We start from the raw sequence: 17,731 nt of genomic DNA, 5'->3' as shown, positions 1-17,731 counted from the left end.
AAAATCATAATCTAATTTGATGTTTAATAGGCTTTTCCTTAATCTCTCCTTATTATCCAACATATTCACTTATCCAACGTTCTGCCGGCCTGTTTATGTTGGATAAGTGAGACTCTACTGTACTTCATTGGTTTTCATAAGCTAATAGTATGCTTTTTTTCAATTTGATGATCATAACTAAATAAACTCTTACTTGGGATATTGTTGTAAGTTGAGTGTGTAGATGCACCATAGCTCAGAGATAATAAGGTTTATTCTACATCTGTATCATTCTGGAGTGGGCCTGAAATGAACTCCAGACTATGCTTTTTTCTCCATAGCCACTGTAATCTATGTCTCTAAGTATTTTACCTTTTTAAGTATTCTTACTATTGAGAAAAGATGCCCTAGCTAGCAACTCAGAAAATTGATGCATTGGCAGATACAATAATGTGAGATAAGAATGGGGTTCTGGGAGCCCCGGTGGCGAAGTGTTTTAAAGCACTGAGCTGCTGAACTTGCAGACCAAAAGGTCCCAGGTTCAAACCCCGGGAGCGGTGGGAGCGGCCGCTGTTAGTTCCAGCTTCTGCCAACCTAGCAGTTCGAAAACATGCCAATGTGAGTAGATCAATAGGCACTGGTGGGAAGGTAACGGCGCTCCATGCAGTCATGCCGCCCCATGACCTTGGAGGTGTCTTCTGACAACGCCAGCTCTTCGGCTTAGAAATGGAGATGAGCACCAACCTCCAGAGTCGGTCACGACTGGACTTAATGTTAGAGGAAACCTTTGCCTTAAGAATGGGGTTCTATGGACCTCTTCATGTGGGCCCAAATTTGGCAGCGGAAACGGGGTTTTCTCCAGGGCTCTCATCACACACTTCTGGGGTGGCTCTGGGGAAAAATTGGAAAAAAACCCCTGCCACAGCCAAAAAATAGCAAGCGGTAGAAGATGAAAGGCATCACATCTTTCAATAGAAATCTATGGAAAGAGACAGCTTCCTGACACTTCACCCCATGTGATGATGTATGGGGAGGCTGGGATGGTGTGGGGCATGGGGCAATAGGTTCTCATACCCCCTGGGCGCTGCCAGGATTGTCACAATCTGTGATGATTCCAGAGCCACATGTGAGGAAGTCATATGTGCTTCTATTCAGAAAAAAGTCTTAATTTTTCTTCATGGTTTGGTTCTTCTAGAAATACATTTTGGCACTGAGACCAGCTACTTTCTCTACTGCTATGTAGGCAGGTCTCACCAAAACCTCAATTCCTTTTCAACTGCCATAGCAGCATCTCCATATGTTTTCTTTCAACTAATGTTTTCTTGACTTGGCTTGTTTCTTCATTCTTGGTTTTTAGACTTACGATTTGATTTGGACCTACTAGGTTTGCTTAACCTCTGTTACTCTGACCCTGGACCATTCATCTTAGAACTCATTATATAAACTTTAAAAAGGTAAAGGTTTTCCCCTGACGTTAAGTCCAGTCGTGACCGACTCTGGGGGTTGGTGCTCGTTTCCATTTCTAAGCCGAGGAGCCGGCGTTGTCCATAGACACCTCCAAGGTATGTGGCCAGCATGACTGCATGGAGCGCCGTTACCTTCCCACTGGAGCGGTACCTATTGATCTACTCACATTGGCATGTTTTCGAACTGCTAGGTTGGCAGGAGCTGGGGCTAACAGCGGGCGCTCATTCCGCTCCTGGGATTTGAACCTGGGACCTTTCGGTCTGCAAGTTCAGCAGCTCAGCGCTTTAACACACTGCGCCACCACCAGGGGCCCTATAAACTTTAAAATTGTTATAATGTAAGGGAGGTACATAGCCTGGACTATTTCTTCATCTGTCTGTCCCGCTTAGAGATAGGATTTTCTGCTAAAAACTACAGTCCTGACTGTGATTTTTCCACTTGGATTTAAGATAGATAAAGCAAATCTAGGACTTGAAAAGTAATTAGGAAAATTTACAGATACAAAGCCATCCACATTTATTACACACCGAGTATCACTTATTTTAAATGCTTGGGGCTGGAAGTGTTTTGGTTTTGGAATTTATTGTATTTTGGAATACATTTATTTGCATATATTAACATAATGAGGTGTTTTGGAGATGAGACTCAAGCTAAACCTAAAATTCATTTATGTTTCCTTTGCAACTGAAACACATAGCTTGAAGGTACAATATATTTTTAATAATTTTCTGCATGAAATAAAGTTTGTGTACATAGAACCATGAAAAGGCAAAGGTCTCACTATCTCAGTCATCCATGGGGGTAATTTTTTATTTTGGAACATTTCAGATTTTAAAATTCTGGATAAAGGATGCTCAACTTGTTGCTATCAGTTAGTCATAACTATAGTGACTGTTTTAATATGATCCTTTGTGTATCTTTTGTTAAGCTGTAACTGGATCTGTTATAGCTTCACTTTTTACATTGATTCTTTTGTGTGTGTGCATGTGCACGTATATGTTTCTTATCCATCAACTTATCGTGACTCTCATGAATTTCATAAATTTCATTGGGCAAGATGGTTTCGTCAGTTCCTTCTTACAACACCTGGTATTTATTAGCGGCGGACATGGCCAGAAAACAATAGAACCTTTACCCTACCCCGCAGCTTAAAATATAGTGAAAAAACCAAGGTTTACTCTCCAACATAGATATCTTCTACTCTCTCTTTAGAAACTATTGTCAAGAGGTCAGTGATAAGAGTGGCACTGGTGGAAAACTCAAAGCAAATCTAACCAAACATTGGCTGCACTTCATGATGACAATGATTGCTGAGAAATTGTACTTCTACTTCACTATTATGTCTCTACAAAATTGTCCATCAGAAGTCCTTTATGTTCTGCGTTAAGAAAAGAAAGTAGAAACTATAGTTGATCACATTGTGGTCAATTTGTGTGACACTTCTGCAAAAAAAAAGGCATTTCTAGCCACAAAAGACAGTTTTTTTCAACAGTGACTTTGAATGATGTCTTGTACAATAACTGAAGGCAGCAGAATACTTAGGAGGCATAAGGCAGGCTATATGACACATAGCATTTTCTTCTATCATGTTTCCCCGAAAATAAGACAGTGTCTTATATTAATTTTTGCTCCTGAAGATGTGTTAGGTCTTATTTTCAGGGGACATCTTATTTTTCCATGAAGAATTCACATTCTTGAACAAAAAATGAACATTATATACTGTACAGTAGTTGTCATCACAAATCAGCATAACCAGACAAACTGTGAAATCCTATCAAGAATTTATTGTTACTTCTATTATTTCCATCAATTTACATACCATCAATCTATGGTATGTACATTTACCGATCCTGCATGCTCTGGTGTTCAGTTTGGCAGGCATGCTTCCAAACAAAAACTTTGCTAGGTCTTACTTTCAGGGGAGGACTTATATTTAGCAACTAGCTGTGCCCAGCCACGCATTGCTGTGGCAAAGTGGTGGTGGTATTGGTTAAAAATTGTTGTGTAATTTTTATTTGACGTTATTTGCAATTTTTATTAATTTTATTGTAAGTTATATTTTTATTTATTATATTTTATTCTTTTCTTGTATTATTTTTAGTTATTTTCTGTTATTATAGTATTTTATTGTATTAATTTTTAGTGTTTTTTATTATTTTTTATTGGGTTGCTAGGAGACCAAGTTGGAGGAGCTTAGCCTTCTAACTGGCAGCAATTGGATAAAAGCAATTATTCCTCTCTCTCTCATTAGGACTTTATTTTTCTTTTCTTTTTGTTGTATCAACCTAGAGCCATGGATGAGGGGTTGTGTTGTCAAATTTCGAGGTTGAGGGGCCTGTAGTTTTGTTGTTTTGTGGGTCGCCGTGATGCCATCACTCTTTTATATATATAGATTAAGCAAAACCTCTACTAAGTCTTATTTTCAGGGGATGTCTTATTTTTGGAGAAACAGGGTAATATCTCCTTCTCATACATAGTATCTGCCATCTGAGACAGCCATTTTACCTTGTGTAAGGAACAAATGCAACTCCAATGAAAAAATATGATGGGGGGAGGGGGACTCTAAGAAGTACATTCTGAAATGCGTGTTTTGACTAAAGCTAGAGCCTGGGAAAGGTTTGAAAAAAAGAGGCAATGGCTAAAATCCCACATGATGGTTGTGTAGTTGATTCTCAACATGGGCTATGCACCAACTGTGCTATGAAACCTTTGTGTTGAATGAGAGTTTTGCAAACTAACATGAATGCATGCAGCTCAAATATACATTTCAATTTCTATAAAAATCTCCAGAGAAGTTATGCATACGTAATACACCAACAGGATTCCAGAAACTGAGCAGACAACTGAAGAACTTTTGAAAGTTTAATTTATCTTCTCTGCATGGCATAGACTTTAGAAGCTCAAGACTTAATGCTCCCCTTCCAGACTGCCAACTCTAATTAAAAGCAAGCTCAGCCTTAGTGGTTCCACTCTGAGCATGCATACAATCAGTCACATTAACATGAACGTGTCAAAATGGATATTCAAACCTGCCCAGTGACTGAATGGAGCAATGTATTCTCACCTTTTGTTCCACCTACTTTTGTCTCCTAAAATAATTATTCAGACCTTTTCATGGTGTAACTGAGAATCTAGCAGGTAATACGTTTTCTCTTTAATGAGTCTTTTCCCAAGTTGATTATGTCATGCCCCTGCTTTTAAGAAGTATGCTGACGGATGTGATTGGTTCATCTCTTCTTTCTGAAAAACGAAGTCATGCTACTAACTTCATTACCTATCATAGCACATAATCTATTTGCAGATGCAAATGCCATTTCATGTCTTTTATATTATCTTTTATAATATGCCCTTAATTAAATATTATATAATAAAAGGAGACCCTCTGAAAATGTTTCAATATTAGTAATATTGTAGTTTAATCCATTTACATTTTATACAATAAGATTTTATTTAAACCTTGTTTTAAATAATTGTAACTCATCTTTGGGTCACATCCTGGGAGAAGGATAGGTCAAAAATCTAATAAATAAAAAGATAATTGCCTCATAGGGTTACTGGTCAGGTTTTTTTGCCAGCCATTCAGCTATGCCATTTTTGAGGATATTCTTAGGCTTTCAGATAAATGAAACCTAAAAATATTTCAGTTTTCATGACATTGGTTCTGACTTGATGTTATGATATATATGGCATGTATGCAGAGCCGGTCCAACAATGAGGAGAATTAAGCGGTCGCTTCAGATGCAAAACATATGGAGGCGCAGTCGAGACTGCTTTTTCTATTGATTTCTTGTAAAACATGATGTTTTGGTGCTTAATTTGTAAAATCTTAATGTAATTTGATGTTTAATAGGCTTTTCCTTAATCCCTCCTTATTGTTCAACATTTTTGCTTATCCAACGCTTTTATTTTTCAGTGATTGGTTTGGGGGGGGGCGCCAAAATTCTGTTTGCCTACACTTGAAAAATACCTAGGGCCGGCTCTGCATGTATGGTTGGAAATAGCAGCCTTCTTCAAGCCTCCACTAGTTATTTGTTATGTATATAATTCAGATTGTATTGTATATGTGTATATTGGTTTGCTGTTTTCTTTAATTCCATGCTGTGGGAGGGGCTACAGACCATGTGATCAGATCTGGGCTTGTTCAGGACTCAGACTCCATTTTAGAAGCAGTATGCTTTTAGACTTTGTAGGAACAGTTTCCTTATAGACTCCATTGGACTTTCAGACAAGACAGAGACTTCATTAGACTCTCAGAACACAGAGATGTTTTAGACTATGGACTGTTGATTCTAAGAAAGATGCCCTGTGTTATCTACATAAAGAAACTACTTCAAATCTATTTGTCACTGGGTTGATATACAAAGTACCTGTATGCTGAATACATGAAGTTTGTGAGTAAGCCAACTATTTTACTTTTAAAGAAGTCTGCTTATTTTTTTGTCTCTTGAGAGCATGACTCAAAGGCAAACATATTTTAAGGGAGAGTAGATGTTTTTGGGCAACTAAAGAAACACTTCTAAAACTCTGCTAGATATATGATGGATAGATAGATAGATAGATAGATAGATAGATAGATAGGGACAAAGATATGCCAATGCATATATATAACAGTTCAAATATACATTAGTTGAACAGCTGATTGCCTTGCATGAATGCCATTTTCCCAAAAGGTTATGACTCTAACAGGTTATGACTTTTACCAAGAGGTTATGGCATCATTTTTCAAAAGGTTGTGACTTCTAACAATGTCATGCCTTTCCAAAGGTCATAAAATCTTCAAAAGATTATGGAGATTTCCATTTTCCAAAATGTATTCCTTGAAAGAAACCATTTTTTCATCTCATTAAGGCATTTCCTTTACATTCAGACCAACTTAGGTGTTATCTCTAAAAGGCAGTGTTACCATGAAGAGGAAGATTGGACCACAAACTTTTTCCCCTACCATCACCTCCTTTCTCTTCCCCTCCCCAAGACCTGAGCTTTACCTTTCCTTCCTTTGCTTACCCAAAGCCATTCCTACACTTGCCCCTTCCTTTTTCTTTGTATAAAAATGTTCACATAGAAAACGTTCAATAAAAATTATTATAAAAAATAAAAGGTGGGGTTACACTTAAATAGTCAGAATCAAAACTAGATTTTTGTCAAATATCTCTGGATAGGAATTGGAGACATCAGTCAATGGAAAATGTGAGTACAATATCTGATGATTCAAGAATACCCGATGATTTTGAACATCAACATTTGCAAATCAGAATTTTAGAGTGCAAATTTATTCTCGACTTTACCAGAAGACAATAGGAGAGTACTAAAACTGCATGTGTAGCCGATATAAATGCTCATGTTAAATACATATTTCAGCAGTAGAATTCCTAATTCCTAAAATGAAATTACTGCCTTATTAAATTTATAACTTGGCAAGCACTGACATAATTAAGTTTATAGCATAGAACAGTGTTTGTCCAACAGTATAACCTTTTAAGAAAAGTAAAAACATGCAAACACACAGATAACCAGAGCAAACTTGATCTTTTTCCAGTAAAGTTTTTTTTGCTTTCAGTTGAGGAGGTTTTTCCCTTATAAATAAACCCATCCAATGCTAAAGTTAGAAAGAATTCCTAGCACTGCTTACCTTAAAAGTGCCACCATCCTCCCAATGGGTATAATCCTGCAGCCAATTGCACCAAAAGTAGGGATGCAAATCCTACTTTGATTCATTCTTGCAAGGTCAATTTATCTAGTGACTGTAGCATGGTAAGATATGGCAAGGGGGTGTGTTAGTATAAGAGATTTTGCACACAATTATTTCTAATTTTCTACAAACGAAGTATGATAGTCAGTTCAGTTCTCCTCCTCCCTCACTCCCTCCTACTGATCTTCCCTTTTCAAACTATTGTGCAATTTGGAGCATAAGGATCCCTTGCATTTAGCACTTCATTAAATTTTGCAATATTGTCCTCATCTAAACAATCACAACTGGATGTATTTTAAGAAGCATGTGTTCTGAATAAAATACATTTAGATTTTTGAAATAGCTCAGAAAACATCTTTTACAAACCCTTAGATATTTAAATATGCAGATAAATGGAAAAAAATGAGGAAAGCACATTATAGTTATCAACTGATTGTTTTCATGCAGCCAGCAGACCTCACAATTAAAGCCCAATTAAAATACAACAGTTGAAAACAACAGCAAATTCCAACATGATGCAGACATCAGTACAATCAGAGAGATAAAATTTTAGCACACATTATTACTGCTGTCAATAATAATTTGGCCATAGTTTCTGTGATGGCTCTTTTGTTGTCAGAAAAAATAGATTGATACTTTTGAATGTAAAATGTTTGGTGGGCAATAAGTTCAATGCACACATCACAAAAGAAATTACAGAAGAGAAAAGTATAATGTTCCATCAAATCACAAGGACACAATCTGTTGTAATATGGCACACTCCCAATCTTCCAAACAGAATCACTAAAAGTCATGTGTTAAGGTTGTGGCCCTTTCAATTGTCCTGAACCCAAACATTTACAAAACCCAATGTTTTTCTGAATAAAATCATCCTCTGGGGCTCAATTTTTCTGAAGTACATTGGATTCGTTCCAACATAGTTCAACTCACTGGATCACCTAAGTAATGCTGAAGCTAATTCCATGTTTTAATAAGTTTTTTGATTTTAGGTTATTAAGATGTTTTAATCAGGGGTGAGAAAAGTGTGACCTCCAGGCTGCATATGGTCACTACACCCTATGTTTGCACCTCCTAAAGATCCCCACTTGTTCATCCAAGACCCTTGAATCCCCTAAATATTTTAATAGCATTATTTTCAGAAGAAAACCACCTCCAAAACAAAAATAATGGTTAACAAACAAAGCCCCTTCCTCAAGATCCCTCGGAATGATCCACCCACTCTCAAATGCCCATGTCACCCTCCACAATGCAACAGAAAGTCACATGATGATGATGACTGTATTTATACCCCACCCTCTCTCCCTGGAGGGACTCAGACTTTCTATTGCCATTTTGAATCAGAAAAAGAGGAGAAACCAAGTAATTTTGGTATGCTTTGGGGTACAGTCAAAGGATGGGTGATACCTGGGATAGAAAAATGCCCCCTGCATTCTCCCCCAGCTGTGGGAGAACTCAGGGCTATAAATCAGAAGAAGGTGCAGCTTTTGCTGGTAACAAACTGACTGTAATGCTTAAGCCTTCGCTCACCTTGTGCCTGCTTCAAGTCTGCATCTGGGAAACTGCTCCTAAGGATTTATTGCTGTTTCTTTGTTTGAAGTAAGACTGCTACTTGGTTTGTGAATTTATCAGAGACTTAAGAACTGTGTTTGCCCTAAGATTGCTTTCTTTTGCATTATACACTGAGTGTGCTGTTCTTTATGTTTTGCTGAAGTAAAGCAGTTTTCATTTACTTACCACATTGTTTTAAGGCTGTTCTTGACAAAACAGGACTACTTCCAATGTAAAATTATTGAGAAACCAGCACATGCCCCCAGGAGATGAAGTAGGGGGAAAGCTGGGCAATGTGGGGAGTTGGGGACTGGTTCCCCACATCTCATGCCAAGCACCGTTGGATTCACCACGATGTGTGGTGATTTCAGCAGCAAGTAATTAGTCTAATTATGATCAATTTCCTTAGACAAACTTCTTAATGAAAGCTACTTCCTTATTTTATCCTTAACATACACATGATTAATATCCCTTGTGCCGAATCTTAATTTCCAGTCCTGATAAGAGACAAAAAAGGGTTTTCAGTCTAGTGTCAAAGATTTCTTAGTTTATGAGTGAGATTGCAGTTCTAATTAGTTTGCTACTTCAGTTCTTTAGTATTGTGTGTGCATGCTAGCTATAGAAAGACAGTGATAAATGTGATGTTGTGATCGCTAAGGTTAGACAATTACATTAGGAATAGCTTTTGGCAGCAGAATATCTTGCATCAATAAAAATAAATAAGTCATGTGTTTCAACACTTTTTTTTAAAAAAAAGAAGTGCATCAAATAGATGAAAAGATGTTATTGGATTTATTTTGATTTTGTTCATTTCCATCACTGCAAAGTTGTGATAAGAAAGATCAGCCTGTGATAATCCTATTAGGACACTACCACCAATAAAATGGGAGCATATTTATGAGTTTGTTCTGGATACATAATTTCTATATGTAGATCCTGGAATGTATTGAGTCACTTCACATGTGACAATAACAATATCACTGTAATACCACTTAGGGTCAAGAAGACATACCCCTTGTTTTTGCTATCCAAATTTGATTCCAAGTTTGTAATGCCACTAAGTACTGGTGAAAAGGTTTTAGATAGAATGTAAAAGCTCCCTGTGGGCATTCTAAAAAGTGCAATGTAATTCTCTTGCCCCCTCTTTGAACTGAACTTCCCTTCACTCTCATAAAAAGCAAAGTATAGTTGGATTTTTTGCATGTTGTTGGTTGATATTACATGTAGAAGTCATTCATTGGCATGCAACTGACAAGGGAGAAACAAAACATTGAGCAAAATCTTCCCTTGATGTTGTGTCTTTCCCAGTTTGCAATGAACTGAGAGCATATCATTTGTGAGAAAATCCATAAAGAAAATATGCCCATTGATTTCCAGCTGTACAAGTCAAACAGCTTTCAAGATTTGAAAGCAAAGTGATGCATTTGTCATCCCAAATAATGGTTATTTTGTGAATTATGAGAAATAAAGAGCTAAATACTCCTAGAGCTTAATTTTCAACTAGACATCTTAGGATTCTGGTAATGAAACTAAACCAAGGTATGGAAAATCTTGAATTATTTGTGTTCATTCTCTCATTCAACTCCGACTCTTCGTGACCTCATGGACCAGCCCACACCAGAGCTCCCTGTTGGCCGTCGCCACCCCCAGTTCCTTAAATGTCTTTATTTATCTGAATCATTTGTGGTCATGGTTTTTGTTCTCTTAATGTTCAACTGTAAACCTGCTTTAGTACGTCTCTCCTTGATTTTATTCAGCAATTGTTCCAAGTCTTTGTTATTTTCTGCTAGTAGTATAGTGTTATCTGTATTTCTTTAATTGCTGGTGTTCCTGTCCTCCAAAATCCATGCAGCCTTCTTCAGAGTCTAATCCTGCTCTATACTATATTCAGTGCATAAGGATTTCTGGTACTGTTCTATTATCTGGGCAGATTCCAAAAGGAGGCCTAGACAGATAAGGGTAGTCTATTTTATGGGGGAGAGGGGATTTGAAATAGGAAAACCATTTTCCCATTTTTCACTGGCTATTCCCACCCCCTTCCTATATCATAAACAATGGTTGTTTTGATGGTGGTGACATGGGTGGAGGGAATAACAGAAATACAGGGGGAAATGGTTTTACTTCTTCAACCACCTTCTTCCCCATAAAATAAACTATTATTCTCTGTCTCATGTCCTCTTGTGGCCTCCAGCCAGATAATGAAACAGTATCGGATTGCCAGTTGGAAACCATTCTTTTTCCCATGGTGCACCCATTTTTGGCTTGTTTGAATTAAGCTTCAATTTGTTCACCATCTTCCAGTCCATTACTGATAATAGACACTGGCTAAGGATAAAAGAAGCTTTCTTGGAATCAGCGGGAAAGAAGAGGTAGTGTTGTGTATCATCACCATATAGGCAGTCCTCAAGATAGGTTCTGTAGGTTTGTTCTTGAGTTGAATTTCTATATAAGCCAGAACAGATATATTTTTAACTGTATTGGGAAGGGTTTATACCTTTGTGGTGTTTGTTTTGCGGTCTGTGCTTGTGTTCAGTAGATTTCACCTCACTTTCTGTCCCTGTGAATATTAGATTTAGAAAAATTTGGCTTGTTGTGGAAACAAGGATTGGTGATAAAGTTTCAGTGGAGATAGCTTTTCCCCATAATAACTCTTTCAGGAGTGAATTTCTCTTCTGAGGAGTAGATTTCTCTCACTTCCTGTTGTCTCAGCCCTGTTCTTTGCTATGCGTCATTTGGTAATTCAGGGCAGAACCAAGCCCTGAAGGACACCAAATGATAGTGGCCAAGGTGTCAGACATTAATTCTCCAGCATCACCCTCCAGGTCCACTCATCCAAGAAAGACCAAAATCACGGTAAAACAGTATCTCCAGGACCCCCATCTCAGAAAGGCAACCCAACAGGACACAATTGCTGGTGGGATCAAAAGCCTTTCAGAGGTCCAGCAGAACCAACAAGGACATACACTGCCTATCCGAATTCCTGAATGGATCATCCAGCAAAGTGGCTAAAGCTGTCTCTGTACCACAGCCAGTTCTGAAGGGCAAGGATTAAATATGCAGGTGATTCTCTTACTTCTCCAAACATTCTGTCTATATCTACAGGTTGCAAATTGAAACTTGTTCAGTAACACTGGACTGAGGCCAAGGTTTTATCACTACAGCATCTAAGTTAGGGCAGATCCAGAAAACTCTTCAAACAACTCTGCCAAGTTGTCTTGCAGGGCAGACTATAAAAAGGCATGGGAAAACTTCAACCCTCCAGGTGTTTTAGATTTCAACTCCCACAATCTCTAACAGCCAGTAGGAATTGTAGGATTTTAAGTTCAAAACACCTGTCCATGCCTGCTGTAAAAGCTCCTTGACCACTCAAAACATCTGTACTGGATGACACTGTGTGAATACAATGGTGGCAATGAAACAAGATTTCTTCACTGGTGCCATCACCATGACTAATGTTTTACAAGTATCTTGAGCCCATGTTTAGTTAGACTTGCTCCTAGTCTTTTACCATCATAATGAACCAGGATGCTTGCTTGGATCCACACAGTGAGAAGGGACCCTTAATACCAATGGTATCCACCACCTTGACATTTCCCCATAGAGCAGCCTAGCCTTCAACAGAATTAGCTGTCAAAACAGCAGGAAACTTCCACTAGAGCCATCAGAAATCTATCGAGATCAATAAGCCTGGGGTACACCATCTTAATTATCCCTACACTTCTGCAGAGATTCTGAGTTTCAGTGAGTCTAATACCCATCAGGCAATTATGGTATCAGTCCATGAGAATGGAAATACAGAAAATTCTTCCATACCCAGGCCACCATTATCCTGACCTGTGAAGAAAACTAGGTCTAGAGTAAGTCCTATAACATGGGTGGCATGGTTGTCACGACAGACTTGCAGTCCTGAGCTGCTCCTGACAGAGAGGTCTCTGTATGGAGTTTGAAGTCCCCTAACACAGCTAACCAAGGGGAATCCAACTCTATAGGTACAACCATCTCAGCCAACTTAGGAAGAGAAACTGTATAGTAACATGGTGGGTGGTACACCAACATAATCAATGGCCAACCTTGACAAAATAGTGAAGAGCAGAGACATCACACTGGCAACGAAGGTCTGCATAGTCAAAGCAATGGTATTCCCCATAGTTACCTATGGATGCGAGAGCTGGACCATAAGGAAGGCTGAGCGAAGGAAGATAGATGCTTTTGAGCTCTGGTGCTGGAGGAAAATCCTGAGAGTACCTTGGACTGCAAAAATATCCAACCAGTCCATCCTCCAGGAAATAATGCCCGGCTGCTCACTGGAGCGAAGGATATTAGAGGCAAAGCTGAAGTATTTTGGCCACATCATGAGGAGACAGGAAAGCTTAGAAAAGATCAGTGCTGGGGAAAATGGAAGGAAAAAGGAAGAGAGGCCGACCAAGGGCAAGATGGATGGATGGGATCCTTGAAGTGACTGGCTTGACGTTGAAGGAACTGGGGGCGGTGACGGCCGACAGGGAGCTCTGGCATGGACTGGTCCATGCAGTCACGAAGAGTCGGAGACGACTAAACGACTGAGCGGCAGCAGCAGCAGCAGCTCACTGCAAATCTATCTCCCCACCACCCAAGCCATGCACGCTGTTTCACAGAAATCCCAGGTGGAAAAACATGGATAGATTGACATACACTGCTCCTAAGCTTCATCTAACTAGGTTTCCATAATACAAGCCAGGTCAGCATGCTCATCTAAGATCAGGTCCTGGATCAAGGGTCTTATTCCATTTGCTGGCCTGAAATCAGGCAGCGGCCCAAGGAGCCATCTACACTATTTGAGATGGGGGACAGTTCAGGGACAATGAACACTCTGTGGTTCAGTTCAGAAATAAGATGGGTCCTTCTTCAAATCCTCTTCACACTCCTTATGTTTGTTTTTTGTGTGATGCTACATTAAGGACATTTCTCTACCAGCATTATAGAACAGAAGCAATTGTTGGAGTTGCTTCTGCAGAATTCTGGGAAATGTAGTTCAGGGCAAAGCCTTTGGAATTCTTAGCTAGAGAGGTCCTTTTGATTCTCCAAACTACATTTCCCAGAATTCTGCAGGAGTAGACCAGATGAGGCCTCCATAATGCTGGTGGGAAAATGCCCTAATTCTGAATTCCAGGAGAGCTGACTTTGTTATTTTAGGTTTTGGAATAGCAGCATGATGAATAAGAAACACACACACACAAAAAGGTGGGAGAGGAGAGGGCAGGGAAGGGGAAGGGAGGAAAGATTCACTGCCATGCTGAGATTTATATCCCGGGTCTGCTTTTAGAAATCTATAATTGCTTAACAATCTGAGACGTTTGATGTGAATAAAATGGATTGAGCTCTGTGGGGTTGCAAGTAAAAAGAAGTGATAAATAGGAGGAAGTGGAAGAATGACACACCTTCTTTTATGTGCATCCTCTCAACATCAATTTACAACAAGAAGAATGTGTGGCCTAAGGTTTGTAAGTGGCTTCTCCTAGCATGCTATGCCTCTTCCTATATATTTTAATGAAAAATAAGTCTTGGCCTACAAATGCACTGTAATATAAATAATTCAGCAATCTATTAGAATGCTTTTGGCTCCACGTTGTCCAGGTACATTATTTCTCAGTGTCTTTTGAATATCTCTAAAACAAGTGTAATTTTTTTTTTAAAACATGCTTTAACATATCCAATTATTGGAGTCATCAGCAACCATAGCAGTGTCATGAAACATGGCTACTAGCCAGAGCCGGCCCTAGGTATTTTTCAAGTGTAGGCGAACAGAATTTTGGCGCCCCCCCCCCCAACCAATCACTGAAAAATAAAAGCATTGGATAAGCGAAAATGTTGGATAATAAGGAGGGATTAAGGGAAAGCCTATTAAACATCAAATTACATTAAGATTTTACAAACTAAGCACCAAAACATCATGTTTCACAACAAATTAACAGAAAAAGCAGTCTCGACCACGCCCCCATATGTTTTGTGCCAGTCGACTGCCTAATTCGCCTCATTGTTGGACCACCTCTGCTACTAGCACCACAAGCTCATCATTCTAGAACTACATATCCTAGAACCCCTAAACAGACATCATTATGGTGATTTGATTCCATGTTATGCCTACATCAATATTTATTTATTTACGACATTTCTACCCCGCCTTCCTCTACCCCAAAAGGGACTTAAGGCAGCTTTATACATAGGCCACCATTTGATTTCTTATAAACAATGTACAATTAAAATGAACATTTAAATAGAATAATAAAATACATTAAAACAATAAGAAGCATTTAAAACAGTACAATCACAATTAATCACGCAATCAACAAGTGTAGTCCGGGCCGTTCCTATAGTCCTTGCACGTTATTCCATATCTATCTATCTAATGCACAAGTTCTCCAAAGTCTTGTTCACAAAGCCATGTTTTTACTCTCTTACAGAAGGTCAAGGGAGAGGGGGCTGATCTAATATTCCTGGGGAGGGAATTCCATAGCCAAGGGGCCACCACTGAGAAGGCCCTGTATCTCATTCCCGACAATCGTGTCTGTGAAGGAGGCAGAACCAAGAGCAGGGCTTCCTAAGATGATCGTAAACTCCGAGATGGTTCATTAGAAGAGATCACCATCTCCAACTAAGTTGGTAACACAGAATGCTAAGTTAATTTTATCTGACAGGAAATAAGACAATATGGAACTGCCAAGAAACAACAGAGAGGTATCAGAGGAACCCTCTATAAAGTAGAAGTATCCTCACCATCATACTCCATGTAAGTATTACTGAATATGACAAATAGTTATGGAAGTTTATCACTTGGGGGAAAAGGCCTAAATTTATTTTCTAGAAACAGAGTTTTGTTTTTGTTTTGTTTTTTAAAAAACCCTGTTAGCCTGTTTCAGTATAAGAATGAAAAGGGTAGAAATCAAAAAACAATGCTAAAATTGATTAATTTTAGTATGAAGTTTAATGGATTTTAATTTCCATCCATAGATGCACTGATAGAATACAGCATTAAAGCCACAAATGTCATAGCATCTTGTTCTGGGGAAAAGATAGGAGTGTAGTGGAACACAGAAAGATGCAAATTGTGACATTGTCCTTAAGCCTTCAAAGTGTTGCATAAGATACAGCTCTATCAAGCAAATGGCCAAGTGTCAAAGAAACACACCCTAATTACCTGAAATTCAGTTCCCTAGAAGCTCTTCTAAAGACAATTCTTATGTTACATATGTGATGTATTAATAAGTGTAGTATGCCAAGAAATCATTTTCTCTGGTCATATCTATGCTAAGAGATAGGAATCTGTGAGTATACCCATATTCCAATTTAGTTGTTTGTTTTGTTAATCTTCCTTTTATCCCCCACCCCACACTCAAGAGAGGCTCTGCATGTGTGTGCATGTGTGTTTGATCTAAAACATAAAAGGAGATGAGCTAAATAGATTGGATAGGGATACTGTTGACTGGTTGTGTTGTTGAGTCATGGCACTCCCCTCCCCAAATAATTATGAACAATAAAGAGACTTCAAGTAAGAACTATTTTTTTTCTTTTCTATTTAAAACATTTTCTAGTTTTCAAAGTTCTGCAATATTGAAGCGCTGAAAATTCCGGTAGGACCCAGAAGTAACTATACCCCAACCTTTATTATCCTTATCTTTATTATATTTTATTTTTATTACATTTTATACCCGCTGTTTGCATAGGCTCCTGGGAATGGAGATCACTCTACAGTTAAAGAAAGGTCCCTCCAGTTATAACCTACAATGCTACCAAGTTTTGTGTAGCAGCACTTAAAATCCGCCGATTGATGACTGGATCCAACAGCTAACAATCCAACTATCAGCTAACTGAAATGCAAATCAGTTCTTCCCACCCAGTCCCCTAGACTTGTGCCCTGAATGCTCCTACCCCTCCATCAATCTCCCCCCTCTCCATCTTTTTTGAGTCAAATCTCTTCTCTAAAGAGTTTTGTGTTTTAGCCTTCAATATAGCTTTGTTTTTTTAGCCTTTTAGATTTTATGTACAGTGTTCCCTCACTACTTTGTGGTTCACTTTTTGCGGATTTGCTGTTTCGCGGATTTTCAATAAACTCTAAAATAATATTATAAATCATAAAAAATACAATTTACAGCCTAAGGAAGGGAAAAAGGAGAAGATCAAGGGAGAAAAAAGGAGCCCAAGCGGCAACAGTAGGGGAAGGAAGCGATTTATCAACACACGATTGGTTGATAAAGACTTAAAATAGTGTATAACTACTAAAATAATGTAGAAATATTAAAATAAAGATAGTGTCCCTACTTTGTAGATTTTCACTTATTGCGGGTGGTCCTGGAACCCTGTGATAACTGAGGGAACACTGTACACGCTTTTATGAGACTGTACCCCAATTATGCTGGTCTACGACCATAATAAAATTTTTGATTTGATTTGAGGTCCCTCCAGGATTTTCCCAAGGCAAATAAAATCAAACCCTTTGTGTATGTATGTGTGACAGATGGTTGTTTTTGTCATCAAGATGAGCTTAAGATGTTTTCCTGTTCAACTAAGGCTCCAGCTGCCCTTCCCACAGAGAAGGTAAACAAGTATGGATACATTAGTCTTTGGAATAGGCATCTGGTTATTTGGGATTGTCACCTTTTGTTCACTGGGTATTGCACATTTGTCTCTATGGAATTGGAAATTTAAGTCAATCAAAGGACCATGTGCATATCCACATCATATTTCCCTTCAGTTTTACATACTCCCAGGGAACATCTCTGCAACGGACTAGACTTTTAAACTGACCAACCCTAAGCTGTTTTTCTGCCACAGGGATCACCTCCTTTGGTCAATGATGTCAGGAAAAACCCCGGCCAATCCCTGCATGGATCCTAGCCAACACGGTTTTCAGCCAATCAGGGGAAGGTACAGGAAGTTTGAATAGCTGTCAGAACTGCATAACACGTCTTCTATGTTTCTGTGAATTTATGCTCGTACATTTGAAGTGTTTGCTGGTACTTGCATCAGTTTTGGTCAAACTTAATAAATCTCTATAGCTTTGTCTTCAACCCA

The sequence above is a fragment of the Anolis carolinensis genome, chromosome 5 (assembly GCF_035594765.1).
Source record: "Anolis carolinensis isolate JA03-04 chromosome 5, rAnoCar3.1.pri, whole genome shotgun sequence".
Taxonomy (NCBI): domain Eukaryota; kingdom Metazoa; phylum Chordata; class Lepidosauria; order Squamata; family Dactyloidae; genus Anolis; species Anolis carolinensis.
This window is presented reverse-complemented; position numbering follows the sequence as displayed.